The sequence below is a fragment of the Phyllostomus hastatus genome, unplaced genomic scaffold, assembly GCF_019186645.2.
Source record: "Phyllostomus hastatus isolate PE091 unplaced genomic scaffold, TTU_PhHast_1.1 phas_scaffold_387, whole genome shotgun sequence".
Classification (NCBI taxonomy): Eukaryota; Metazoa; Chordata; class Mammalia; order Chiroptera; family Phyllostomidae; genus Phyllostomus; species Phyllostomus hastatus.
The window spans coordinates 86472-99247 of record NW_025334027.1 but is presented as its reverse complement, the minus strand read 5'-3'; the positions used below and the strand labels follow the sequence as shown (position 1 = coordinate 99247).

Genomic DNA, 12776 nt, shown 5'->3' with positions numbered 1-12776 from the left:
CCGAGGAGGAGAGGGGTCCAGGCCATGGTGGAGGTGCCCTGCTTCTGCTCTCTGAGGCCCCAGGCTGGGCAGCTTACCTCCCAGGCCTCTCTTATCTCCTTGCTGGATAGACAGCTGCTGGGTATGCAAATCAGCCAGGGCTCAGGGGAGCTGCCTGAGGAGCTGTGTGGCTCCTGATGGGGGCTCAGCCTGAGAGACTCAGGGAAGAGAGGGTGGTCCCTGCAGACCTCACCTCATTCCTAGGGGATCCAGTTCATCCCCTGGTGCCACAGCGTGCAGCTGACATGTCCATTCCAGAGTATCTCATGACCTTATTACTTGTCAGGTCTGACCACAGCCGAGCTCAGAGCTGACATCTGTCTGCGTGTTCTGGACCCACTATGGAGCATTAACTGTAGTGGTGACAATATGAACCTGAGGTCCCAGCAGGGTCTCTCCCCAGTGACAGTATGTGAGCATCAGGCCTGAATGACATTCCCACCTTGCTCAGGGCACATGCAGCACTTGGAGCCCCTGAGGTGCTCTACCTTTCTACTTGATTACAGCTCTGGAGACTGGTTTAGGTGCCCCAGTGTCCCCAGTGGGAGCCAGTGCCAGCGTAGCTCCAGTGCTTGCAAAGGAGTGACAGTTATAGGATGTTAGCATGAAAGGGGTGGGCTGGACAGGAATGAATTACCCAAACCTGAGGTGGAAAACCAGGCCAGTTCTGCAAGAACCCAATCTAAGAGACTCACAGCCAGAATGTTACATCATCTGTGTAAAAGGTGATAGTGTAGAAAAGTTACTACTCTTTCTATAGGTGTGAGTGGTTGTTAATGACCCCCTGTTTACCACAATTAAACTAATTCCATTAATAATAAAGGGGCAGATGGTTAAAAATAAATTGTAATAGTCCCCTTGTTACAGAACACAAGGGGGCCAAGGGCAGCTGAGGCAATATACTATTACCCAAAAGGAACCCCCCAGGTTTGTTATGTCTGCCGTCAGAGGAAAGACTTCTCTCAATGCCAGAGATCAGTGAAAGGGAAAGGAATTTAGTATTCATTTGAAATAACACGAACTAAAGTTCCCCACAAATGCACACAGTCCTCCCAGCACCCTCTACATGACAAAGGGGAGCACTTCCAAAGCCTCATGGTCCTGACTCTCACCCAAGCCTCATGGTCCCAACCAAGACACCAAAGGCGTGTGGTCTTAAACAGGTGCGTGGTCCCAAAAAGAGAGACGCCCAATGGCTGTTGTGCCTCCATTTAAATCCCAGTGCCAATCTTCCTCTGCAGCCCCATTTCCGGCTCCTCTCACAATTGGCCACAGCTACCAGCATTCTGGGCAGGTGTGGTCCTGTGGAGTGGAGCCAATTATCTCCAAGCTCTTCTGACCCTATTACAAATCCCTATTTGGGGCTCCCCTCTTGGCTGCACCCTGTTACACCCTGCATGGTCGAGTTTCTCATACCCAGGCCCTCCCAAGCTCCAGGAGGCTTTCTCAGGTGATCTCTCCTGCCCCCTGCTGGCCTCTCTGCACTGACTGCTGGAGGAGCAAGTGTGTGCTCTGTCCAGGTGCAGAGTCTGAACCCACTGCTCATGTGGTAACTCCCTGATCCAGAGACTGAGGGTCCCAGGGGGGATGCTGTTCTCTCCATAACCACTGCCTGTCTCAAGACCAGGCACAAGCGGCTCAGATCACCCATAAAAGTATGAACAGGCTCATTGGGAGGAGGAGGGGGTGGGCCCACCTGAAGCATCTCTAACATATCCCTTGGCTGGCTATATGATTCTGGGGCTTGCACAGGGGACACAGGACTCAGGGACTGCCTCTCACTGGTGGCCACCGCTACTGCAGGTTGAAAATAATGAGCTGGTGGCAATTGACCCAAAGACTGAGATAAGAGACACTCACCCAGCAAACAGTGATTCAGCCCAACTCTGTCTGCCAGACACTGCGTCCTGGGTGAGACATGTGAACGGGACCAGTCCTGCCTCACAGATGCCAGTGTGCACATGGAAGCCCACAGTGGACATGCTGCTGTGGGTGACACAACACAGTCACCATCATCTTCTTCTACCTGTATCTTGTCTTCCATCTGTGTTCAACAGCCAGATGATTGCTCTTTCTGGGTCCCTCTTGGCCAGTACTGACCTTGTAGCTCAGCATTCAATTGTGGTTGTGTTTGTCAACTAGTTGTTTTCCTAAGAAGTTTAGCTTTTATACAGGAAAGAAATAGAGTATATTTGTGCAGCTCCTGTCCCCTTGGCCCTGGGTGTGACAGCTGAGCTGCAGCGGTCACGCTGAGGTCCATCTGCACCAAGAAGGAGAGCAGAGCCTGCATTGGAGAGATGTTGGTAAGAAAGTGAGAGACCTGAGGACCTCCCAGGGCTGGTGAGTGTCTGCAGAACACCCATCGGGCCAGACTTGTGGCTGCAGGAGGAAAAGAAGCTCCTGTCTGTCCACGTCTCTTATTGTCGTGTGTGTGTTTTGAATTTAAAAAATTCGTAGTGTTGCAGGTTCGGTTCCCAGTCAGGGCACATGCCTGGGTTGCTGGCCACGACCCCCAGCAACCGTACATTGATGTTTCTCTCTCTCTCTCTCTCTCCCCCTCCCTTCCCTCTCTAAAAATAAATAAATGAAATCTTTAAAAAAATTCGTGACTAGTGAGGAAAATAATAGGCACTAATAAATTAATAAAAAATGAGAATAATAATAGTTAAATAATTGTGCCGCTGTTATAGTATTCACATAATTAGTTGAGATCAGACATGAACTGACAGGCAGGTCCTGCGTGGGGAGAGGCTGGAGGGGTCCCTCTGGAGGGGACCCTGGAGCTGCCCTCGGGACGGGAAGAGGGAGCAGCAGGAGGAAGGGAGTGTGGGGACAGCAGGGGAAGTGCCCTGGGGGGAGGGTCTGGTCTGTCTGAGCAGGAAGGACAGTGAGAAACTAAGGTGGTTTCTCACCACCTCAGTGGTGAGAAAGCAGATGCATCAGTACAGAGGTCCCCCTGTGAAGAACACAGACAAAGGGAGAGGGGGGCAAAGTCTCTAGAGAACTAAAAGCAACAAGAAAACAACAACAAGCACCTGTCCACTTTCAAGTCTTTACCCAGTGAAAATATCTTTCAAAGAAGGAAGCAAAGGAACATTTTCTCAGATGTACAGACACTTAGAGAACTGACACCTGCAGACGCTCTGTACCAGGAAGAGCAGTGGTCCAAACCAGGTCGGCCCAATGTGACGTGAATCTGTCACTTTAAGGGCTGAGGGGCAGGACTGACGTCACACTGAGCACACACACCTGGCCCAGGAGTCAGAGCAGCTGAAGGGAGATCCAGGGGAAGGAGGAGCCACTGCACTGTGACCCCTGTCCTGTGTCAGCGAGGTGAGCAAGCAGGTGACCCACAGGGACCATCACTGCTCAGGGGTTGCTGCTTCCCTTCTGGTTTGCACAGGAAGTCACACAGGACCTTCTCTCCTGATTTGGTGAATTTTGACAACACATCACTCCTGCTGTTGAATTTATGAACTTCTGAGGAACCATCACAATGCACCTGAACTAGGTGTGAGTGAGACACCTGAGTTTATCATAACAGGTTTCTCTTCCTCTCAAAACTTTGTGGTAACATTGTCAAATTTTACTTTATCATATATTATGAACCACAACATATGTTGTTGTAATGTTTTTTTGTTAAACAGTGATATCTGTTATGGAATAATATGAGAAAACATTTCATATTTATCCCCGTGGTAACGATACCAGATGCCATTAATTTCTCTGTGTAGATCCCCATTTCTCTCTGACTCAGGATGGTCCGCTGCTCTTCCTGGTACAGAGCGTCTGCAGGTGTCAGTTCTCTAAGTGTCTGTACATCTGAGAAAATGTTCCTTTGCTTCCTTCTTTGAAAGATATTTTCACTGGGTAAAGACTTGAAAGTGGACAGGTGCTTGTTGTTGTTTTCTTGTTGCTTTTAGTTCTCTAGAGACTTTGCCCCCCTCTCCCTTTGTCTGTGTTCTTCACAGGGGGACCTCTGTACTGATGCATCTGCTTTGTCGTTTCCATGGATGGGCCTCGTGTCTCTGAGGGTTTTGTGATTTTGTTGTCAACACTGGGTCAGGCATTTGATTGTGACATGTGTTGATGTTTCCTGTATGTTCTTTGTGCTTGGCTTTTCCTGAGGTTCTTGGATCTGTAGGATCTCAGTTTTCACTGCAATTAGAATTGTTTTGGGACTTCCGGCCAAGATGGAGGCATAGGTAGACACACTGTTTCTCCTTGCAAAACAAAAAGGACAACAAATTTAAAAACAAAAACAACCAGAACTGACAGAAAATCGAACTGTATGGAAGTCCAACAACCAAGCAGTTAAAGAAGAAACATTCATCCAGACCAGTTGGAGGGGTGGACACAGGCATCGGGGGAGAGAGGGCTAGCTGCAAGGCAGCATCTGGAGGACCAGGGCAGGCAAGGTGGAAGCTGGCGGATCCAGTGAGGTGGCAGACTGTGGACAGGGTGGCTCGTCATTTGTGTGCAGATTCACTGGGAGGAACAACTGGGGAGTGAGACAGACCATGCAACCCAGAGTTCCAGCACAGGGAAATCAAGCCTCAAACCTCTGATTGAAACATCTGTGGGGGTTGAGGTGGCAGTGGGAGAAACTCCCAGCCTCACGGGAGGGTTTGTTGGAGAGACCCACAGGGTCCTAGAATGTACACAAACCCACCAACCTGGGAATCAGCACCAGAAGGGCCCAATTTGATTGTGGGTAGTGGGGGAAGTGACTGAACCCTGGCAGAGAGCTGAGCAAGTGGTATTGTTTCCTCTCGGACCCCTCTTCCACATACAGTGTCACAACCCAGAGACTTACGTTGCCCCACCCTGGTGAACACCTAAGGTTCCACCCTTTACTAAATAACAACCTCAAGGAGACAAAAAAAAGGTCAAAATGAAAGAACAGATCAAAGCTCCAGAAAAAATACAACTAAGAGATGAAGAGAGAGCCTACCTATCAGATGCAGAGTTCAGAACACTGGTGATCAGGATGCTCACAGAACTGGTGGAATATGGTTGTAAAGTAGATGAAAAAATGAAGGCTGTGCTAAATGAAATAAAGGAAAATGTACAGGGAATCAACAGTGACAAGAAGGCAATCAGGACTCAAATCAATGGTATGGACCAGAAGGAAGAAACATTCAATCAGAACAAAATGAAGAAACAAGAATTCAAAAAAATGAGGGTAGACTTAGGAACCTCCAGCACAACTTTAAACATTCCAACATCTGAATTGTAAGGGTACCAGAAGGAGAAGAGGAAGAGCAAGAAATGGAAAACTTATTTGAACAAATAGTGAGGGAGAACTTCCCTAGTCTGCCAAAGGAAATAGACTTCCAGGAAGTCCAGGAAGCTCAGAGTCCCAAAGAAGTTGGACCCAAGGAGAAACACACCAAGGCACATCATACTTACATTAGCCAAGATAAAAGATAAGGAGAGAACCTCAAAAGCAATAAGAGAAAAGGAGACAGTCTCCTACAAAGAAGTTCCCATCAGACTGTCAGCTGATTTCTCAAAAGAAATCTTGCAGGCAAGAAGGGTCTGGAAAGAAGTGTTTGAAGTCATGAAAGGCAAGGACCTACATCCAAGATTACTCTATCCAGCAAAGCTTTCATTTAGAATGGAAGGGCAGATAAAGTGCTTCTCAGATAAGGTCAAGTTAAAGGAGTTCTTCATCACCAAGCCCTTATTATAGGAAAGGTTAAAGGAGTTTATCTAAGAAAAAGAAGATAAAAAATATGAACAGTAAAATGACAACAAACTCACAGTTACTACCAACCAACCCTAAAACAAAAACAAACACAAAAACAAACTAAAAAAAACAACTAGAACAGGAACAGAACCACAGAAATGAAGATCACCTGGAGGGTTATCAGTGGGCGAGAGGGAGGGGGAGAAAGGGGGAAAAGGTACAGAGAATAAGTAGCATAGATGGTAGGTAGAAGATAGACAGGGGGAGGGCAAGAATAGTATAGGAAATGTAGAAGCCAAAGAACTTACATGTATGACCCATGGAGAAGAACTAAAAGAGAGGAATGTGGGTGTGAGGGGGTGCACAGGGCGGAGGGGAAGAAAGTGGGGAAATGGAACAACTGTAATAGCATAATCTTTAAAAAAGAATATTTTTGGCCAGTATTTGCTCAAAAATGTTTTTACCTCCCCCAAAATGCCCCTGCTTCAAAGACTGCAATCCCGTGCCTGTGAGGCTCCCTCCGTGCCCTCCCGCACACTGACGCTTCCGTGTGTTTAGTCAGTGTGGTTTTGTGTCTGTGTCTCATGTCCTCTCTGTAGTTTCTCCCCCATGTCATCTGTCACTATCTCTCCTCTGCAGAGATGAACCTGCTGTCAGTCACATCAGAGTCATTGTGTCTCAGACGCTGTAGTTTCCGCATCTGTGTGTTGACTTAGCTGTCGTTTTTGTCCTCCTTGTCTGCAATTACCATGCTCACGCATTCTGCTACCCACTGGAACAAATGGAATACGAATTTTCTCAAAATCCTTGACTAACTATTCAATCATAGGTGAAATTTCATGGCCAGGACAACTGGTTGATTTTGTTGGTTATTATAGCTTGTATTTTCTTGGTTCCAACTGGGAATGTTTGAGGTGACTTCAGACTTGGTGAATATTTCCTTGTTGGTGAACAATACTTGTATTTATATGTACATTTTGTCTGCTGTTCCAGGTTATTGCAGACTCATTAGAGTTAATGCAAACAGTGAGATCCTTCATCAGTTGTGCTCACATGTTCATAGGTGGGGCCACAGCAGTGAGGAGTCAGGTGCTAATTTCTCACCTCGAGGCCCAGCTCTCTGACAGGTCCATCTGGTGTCCTGACTGGGACTTGTCCTCTCTGACTGTGGGACAAGTGTGACTTCTGATTGTGTGTGTGAGCTTGGCAAGTGGTCTCTGGTGTCTCTGCGTGGTTCTCTTTGGCCTCAGGGGGTTTCCTCACACCTTGTGTGTTACAGAACACATCCGGGGCAGGATGATATACTATTATCAAATGGACTCCCTGGATCCCCTTGTAGTAGGTTCGCCTTGCCCACCACCAGCAAATTATAGCTCTCAATGTCAGAAATTGGTGAAAAGGAAACAAATTATTTATTCAGAAGTTATACAGTCTTAGAGTAATGACTTAATGTCTCCATTGAGATCCCAAAGTCCCTTAGAAGACCCACAAGGTCACAGTCCTTTGTTGCAGACTCCGGCCAGCAGAGTCTGCCTGTTGTGACTGGAGACGAGAATAAATGCACAGGTGACAGCAGTTCTGTGGAGAAAAGGGGACGGCATGATTACTCTCTCAAGGGGAGAGTGTCTATGAGTGCCTCGACCCTTGCCTAGATGGGCTTTTATTGTTTTTCTCGGGTCATACATCAAGGGAAGATTTATTGTCTATTACATATAATATTGTTGTCTACATTTTAGGTACAATCAAGGAAATGAAAATAACATGCAGAGGGGAATGGCAGCGAGCTGATTAACTCTGTCCTTGGGAGGATTCACACAGGCTTTGGAAATGACCTTGAAGATAGATGATACACATTTGTTGTTTTAGACCAGGGTGATGGACTTTTAGCAAGACCAAGCCATAACAGTCAGTATGCATTTCTGTAGGCCTGATTTCCCATGGGGAAACTGGGTTTGAAGGTCTGGCTCCTGCCCACCACTTCACTTCTGTAGGTTTTCCATACAGAGCTGAGTCACATTTGCCAGACCGAAACAAACCGGTCCCCTACAGTCCTTCCTGCCCCCTCTGCCAGGCCTGGGGTACCATATCTCAGATAAAGAAATAGAGGACCGTGGGTCAGGTAGCCCTGGGTTCTTTTGAGTAATCTGTGCTTGGCCGTTCAGCCTCCCTCAGTTCCTAGCACCATCAGCTGTGTCACCACAGTGATCTCCCATTCTTAATCCAAACCCACATGGCACCTTTTCCTGGCCCACCAGCAAGAGTCCTTTTGTTATAGAGTAACAGCGGGGGAGGGATATGGTGATATACTATTGTTACAGAACAAACAAGGGGGGCCTGGGACGATATAAAGACGCCCCCAGGTCCGTTATGTCCGCCGCCAGAGGAAAGATGTCTCTCAATGCCAGAGATTCATGAAAAGGAAAGGCTATGTTTATTTAATCCTATACAGGCTTAAAGTAGTGACCGAATGTCTTCATCAAAATCCCAAAGTCCCTTAAAACACCCACAAACACACACAGTCCTTCCCCCTTTGCCCAGTCTGGGGTACCGTATCTCAGGAAAAGAAATAGAAGTCCGTGGTTCAGGCAGCCCCAGGTTCTTCCCAGTAATCTGTCTCAGCTGGTTGGCCTCCCTCAGTTCCCGGCACCACCAGTTGTGTCACTGGGATCTCTGCTAAAGCTGGGTGGTGGCTCTCTTCTAAAGCTGTGGGGGCCCCCACTCTGGCAAAGCCTCGAGGTTCTCTCTCTGTTGCCCCAGCCACGTGGTCCTCTCACAGGGCCACGGGAGTCCCCACTCAGCCAAAACTGCATGGTTCTCCCCCCACTGCCCCAGCTGCGTGGTCCTCTCTCCAGTGGCTATGAGGAGGGGGGTCACCACTCTGCCAAAGCCAAGTGGTGATTCTCTGCTAAAGTCACATGGTGATTGTCTCTCACAGGGCCACACTTGCCAGCACTCTCATATCCTTTCAGCTTCACTGGGCTGCCATCGTGAGTCTGGGCAGGTGTGGCCCCATGTCATGGAGCCAATCATCTCTAAGCTCCCACGCAGGCACGGTAACTCAGGGGATCTGCCCCCCAGTTGCGTCTTGGTGGGGAAGTTAGTTCCATTCCCCTGGTTCAGACCATAGCCACAGCTATTTAACATATTTACGTAACTAGTTAAAGGTTATAGATGTGTTAAATGACCACACTAGAAGTTAGCTGCAAAGCTATTGCTATGCAAAACAGCTCTCAATGGCCCTGCTCCATGTGTCCCTTCCCCCAACTCACACCTGTGGGGGGGAGGACATCCTAATATTTCCTGGACACCCTGAGTTCTGGACCCCATTCCAAACCCCTATTTGGGGTCCCCCCTCTTGGTTGTACCCTGTTACACTTTCACCCCTTTCCTTCCTGCAACGTCTCTCCTGCATGCTTCCAAATCATTAAGAGAGAGCTCTGCCTCACTGCTTCATCTTGCTTTCTGGCTTTCTAAGCTGCGTGGCAAAGGGAGCCCCAAAGCCACACAATTCTAAACTTTTTCATGGCTGCGGCTCCTGTGTTTAAATCCCAGTCCCAATCTTCCCCTGCAGACCCATTTCTACCTCCTCCCAGGGTTATCTACACCTGCCAGCATTCCTGTATCTTTCTAGCTTCTCTGGGCTGCCGCAGTAAGTCCAGACATGTGTGGACCCATGGCATGGAGTCTGTCATCTCCAAGCTCTCATGCAGGCACAGGCCTATAACCAAGGGAGCTGCCTCCCAGTTACATCCTGGGCGGAAGTCACTCCCATCTCCCTGGCTCAAGGCAAGGCCACAGCCATTTAACATATCCATGAAACCCATTACAGTTATAGACATGCTCGATGACCATGCCTGAGGTTATTTGCAAAACTGTTGCTCTGCAGAACAGCTCTCATTGGCCCTGCTCCATGGGTCCCATCCCCCAGTTGAGGCTCGGGGTTGGTGAGGACATCCTATATTTTCAATATTTCCTGGACACCCTGAGTTCTGGACCGCATTACAGATCCCTCTTTGGGGTGGAGAGCTCTGGTTGCACCATGTTACATGTGGTGATCAGATTCACGAGACTGGCAGCCAGTGTCCTGGAGGCACACAGGGGATGGAGAACCACATGCACTTGGGCTTGTGGGTGATCTTAGTGGAGTAAACATGAGAGTTAAGAGTGGGGACCTGCAATGTGGTGACAATTGAGGACTCAGCTGGGAGGCCCTGTAAGGTCATCCTGACCCTTAGCCACACTCTGAGAGGGGCGTGACCTTGGGGGGGTCCGTCCTCTCCACCAGCAGCACTTCCTAGTGAGGGCACTGCTGTGAGCTGCCAGGACCCAGCAGAGGAGGGAGGGAGGGTCAGCTCTGAGAGGGGATGCAGGTGGATCCTCAGTGTCCCCTGCCCGAGTTTGCTCTGTTCAAAGCCCAGGCTGCTAGGATACCCTGAGACTTCCTGTGCTCCTCTGAGCTGGGTAGTCCTGGGGACAAAGCCAGGGCAGGTGACCAAGGAGGGGTCCAGTCACCATTACAAGGATATTCAGGCACAAGTAGCACGGGATGTGTGTCTTGGTCTGTGTGTTCTTCCACTCACGCCTTCTGTCTCCAATTCACACGAAGGCCCTGGAAACACCAGGTCAGCCCCGTCCTGTGAGACTGAATCCACTGCTGTCCCACCCTCTGCACAGCTGCCTGAGGCTGCGGAGGGGCAGCCTGAGGGTCTGAGGTCTGGGGACCTGGACCTGACCTGCTCATGGCTTTGTCTCCAGTCCTGTCTGGGCTGGAAGAGAGTGTGACACAGATGGGGTGGGGGTTTGTGTCTCAGTTCCCCATCTGTCTGTCATTGTGAGCAGCACCACTGCTGTCCCATGGTTGACAGTGATAGTCAGCCTCCTCCTGAACCTGGGCCCCGCTGAAGGTCAGGGTGGTTGTCTTCCCTGAGCTGGAGCCAGTGAATTGGTCAGGGATCCCTGAGGGCCACTTGCTGTCCTCATATGTGACCAGCACAGTTGCCTGGCTTGGCTTCTCTGGTACCAGTGAGTTTATTTTTCATCCAGTAATTCTCCGGGGCAGGTGTCCTGGCTGTCTCTCCCAAGGCCACTGACAAAGAAGACGAGCAGGAGAGCAGGTCCCATGAGATTCACAGACAGTGCTTTCTGGTGGTGACTGTCACGGGCATGTGAGTGGCAGGTGGACAAGAGTGAAACCCTCCCAGTCTGGTGCTAGGAGGGGACAGTCAGACAGGTAGGTTCCCAGGGCCCATCCAGCCCTGCTGCAGCTGCATCTGCATCTTAGTGAATTCCGGGGAACTTGTTGCTCTGGACTCAGTCACCATGGAAGTTCTCACTTCCTCCTGCTGTGTCCCCAACTCCTTCATAGGCCACTGGGGCCTTGATGGTGAGGTGTCCTGCCCTTGTCACACTGAGCTTCTTTCAGGTGCCAGACCCTGCAGCGTTGTGGAGAAAGTGTTTTAAAACAGAGTGTGTTTGAAGAGAAGGTGGGATCCCTGTCTAACCTTGGTCTTTGTTATTTTCTGCTTTATTTTGAATAGTTGATGTTGCTCTGACACAAGTGCTGAGTGTTTTCTCTGGTAGCATCTCATGGGCTGTCAGTCTCATCTGGTGTCTTTTGGATCCCAAATATTATAACTTTTACATCGAGGCTTTCAGTTTGGATTTTTGGCCTCTGTGTCTTCCCTTGCCATGTCAAATCATTCTTCCACCTTATGGACAGAAGAAATACTGTCACAGTCATCCTTTCTGAGTCCTTGTCCATGAACTGTGTTATCTGGGCCATTTCAGGGCCATTCTGGATGAAGTGGTTTTTACATTCATAACAGCCCTGTTTTCCTGATTCCTCTCAGGAAAGTCTGGCATGGGGTCAGGCAACGGGACTGATTCCTGCTGGATCTGGAACATGTGTGCATCCCCCTGAGTCAGGGACTCCCATTTGGGGGTCAGTGACTTACTGGTCACAGATCCATCCTGTGTCCACCTGCTCTCACTGACACTCTCTGAGATGTCACCAGCACAGACCTTGGTTGGGGACTAAGTTCCCCTCCATGGGGCACAGAGCTTCTGACTCGTCCACCTGACACCTGAACTGGGAGCTGCCCCCCAGGCTGGGCACAAGCCCTGCAGGCTGGGGTGCTGACCTGTGACCGTCCCCTCCCATGTCCTTGGGGGGCTCCCTCCTCAGCCTCAGCTGGTGTCCTCCCACATGCTCTCACCAGTCTCCAGGGAATGTTTGCAGATGCCCAGAGTGTCCTCTCTGTGGGGCCCTCTCCTCTCCCACACGCTCCCCCTGGGCTGTGATCCCCTCTCTGGGGCCCTGGAGACTCCCTCTGACCTGGAGAACCTCACTCAGGGGGCTGTCAGGGGTCTCTCTGGGAGGAAGCTCAGAGGCAAGACCTGGGAACTGCAAAGCGGTGACAACACAGACTCAACTGGGGGCTGTTCGGTCCTTGTAACCTGAGCCAGGGCTTTGGATCTTGGAATCGGGTGGTCACAGGCCTGAGTCACACTTGGGAAAAGAATGACCCTGAGGGAGGCAATTCTCTGCCCCAAGGGAACTTCCCAGTGAGGACACAACCCTGGTCACCTGGGCTCCAGCAGGGGTGCTGGGTGTGCAGATGCTGGTGGGCCCCATTTACAGGGCTGGGCAGCCAAGGAACCTGGGGCCTGTGGAGCTCAGCTAAGCTGGGAGGTTGTAGGAATTAATTCCTGAAGTTTCTCCAAGGAGCAGCCCGGTCACCATGGTGTAGAAATTTAAAGGCCATTACTTCACCACGCAGGACTCCAGCAGGCTGTCTTTTCATCATTTGCCTCTCTGGGAACCTGCACAGCAGCACCCACACAGCAGGCCAGCCTGGTCCTGCCCTCTGAATCCAGTCCTGACCCACCGTCTGCACAGCTGCCTGAGGCTGGGAGGAGGGGCACTGGGAGACCTGAGAAATGGGACTTGGGCCAAAGCTGCCCATGGCTTTGTCTGCAGTCCTCTTGGGGCCTGAGGGAAGTGTGACACAGACTGAGGTTTTTGTCTCATTTCCCCATCTGCCTG

General features: G+C 50.0%; 1 protein-coding gene and 1 gene segment (V, D, J or C); both read right to left on the bottom strand.

Annotated features, from left to right (window-relative positions):
- Positions 1-12776, bottom strand: part of LOC123806650 (immunoglobulin lambda-1 light chain-like) — a 141518-nt gene that overhangs the window by 73745 nt on the left and 54997 nt on the right. The gene's annotated exons all lie outside the window — the stretch shown is intronic.
- Positions 1-12776, bottom strand: part of LOC123806648 — a 125591-nt gene that overhangs the window by 101642 nt on the left and 11173 nt on the right.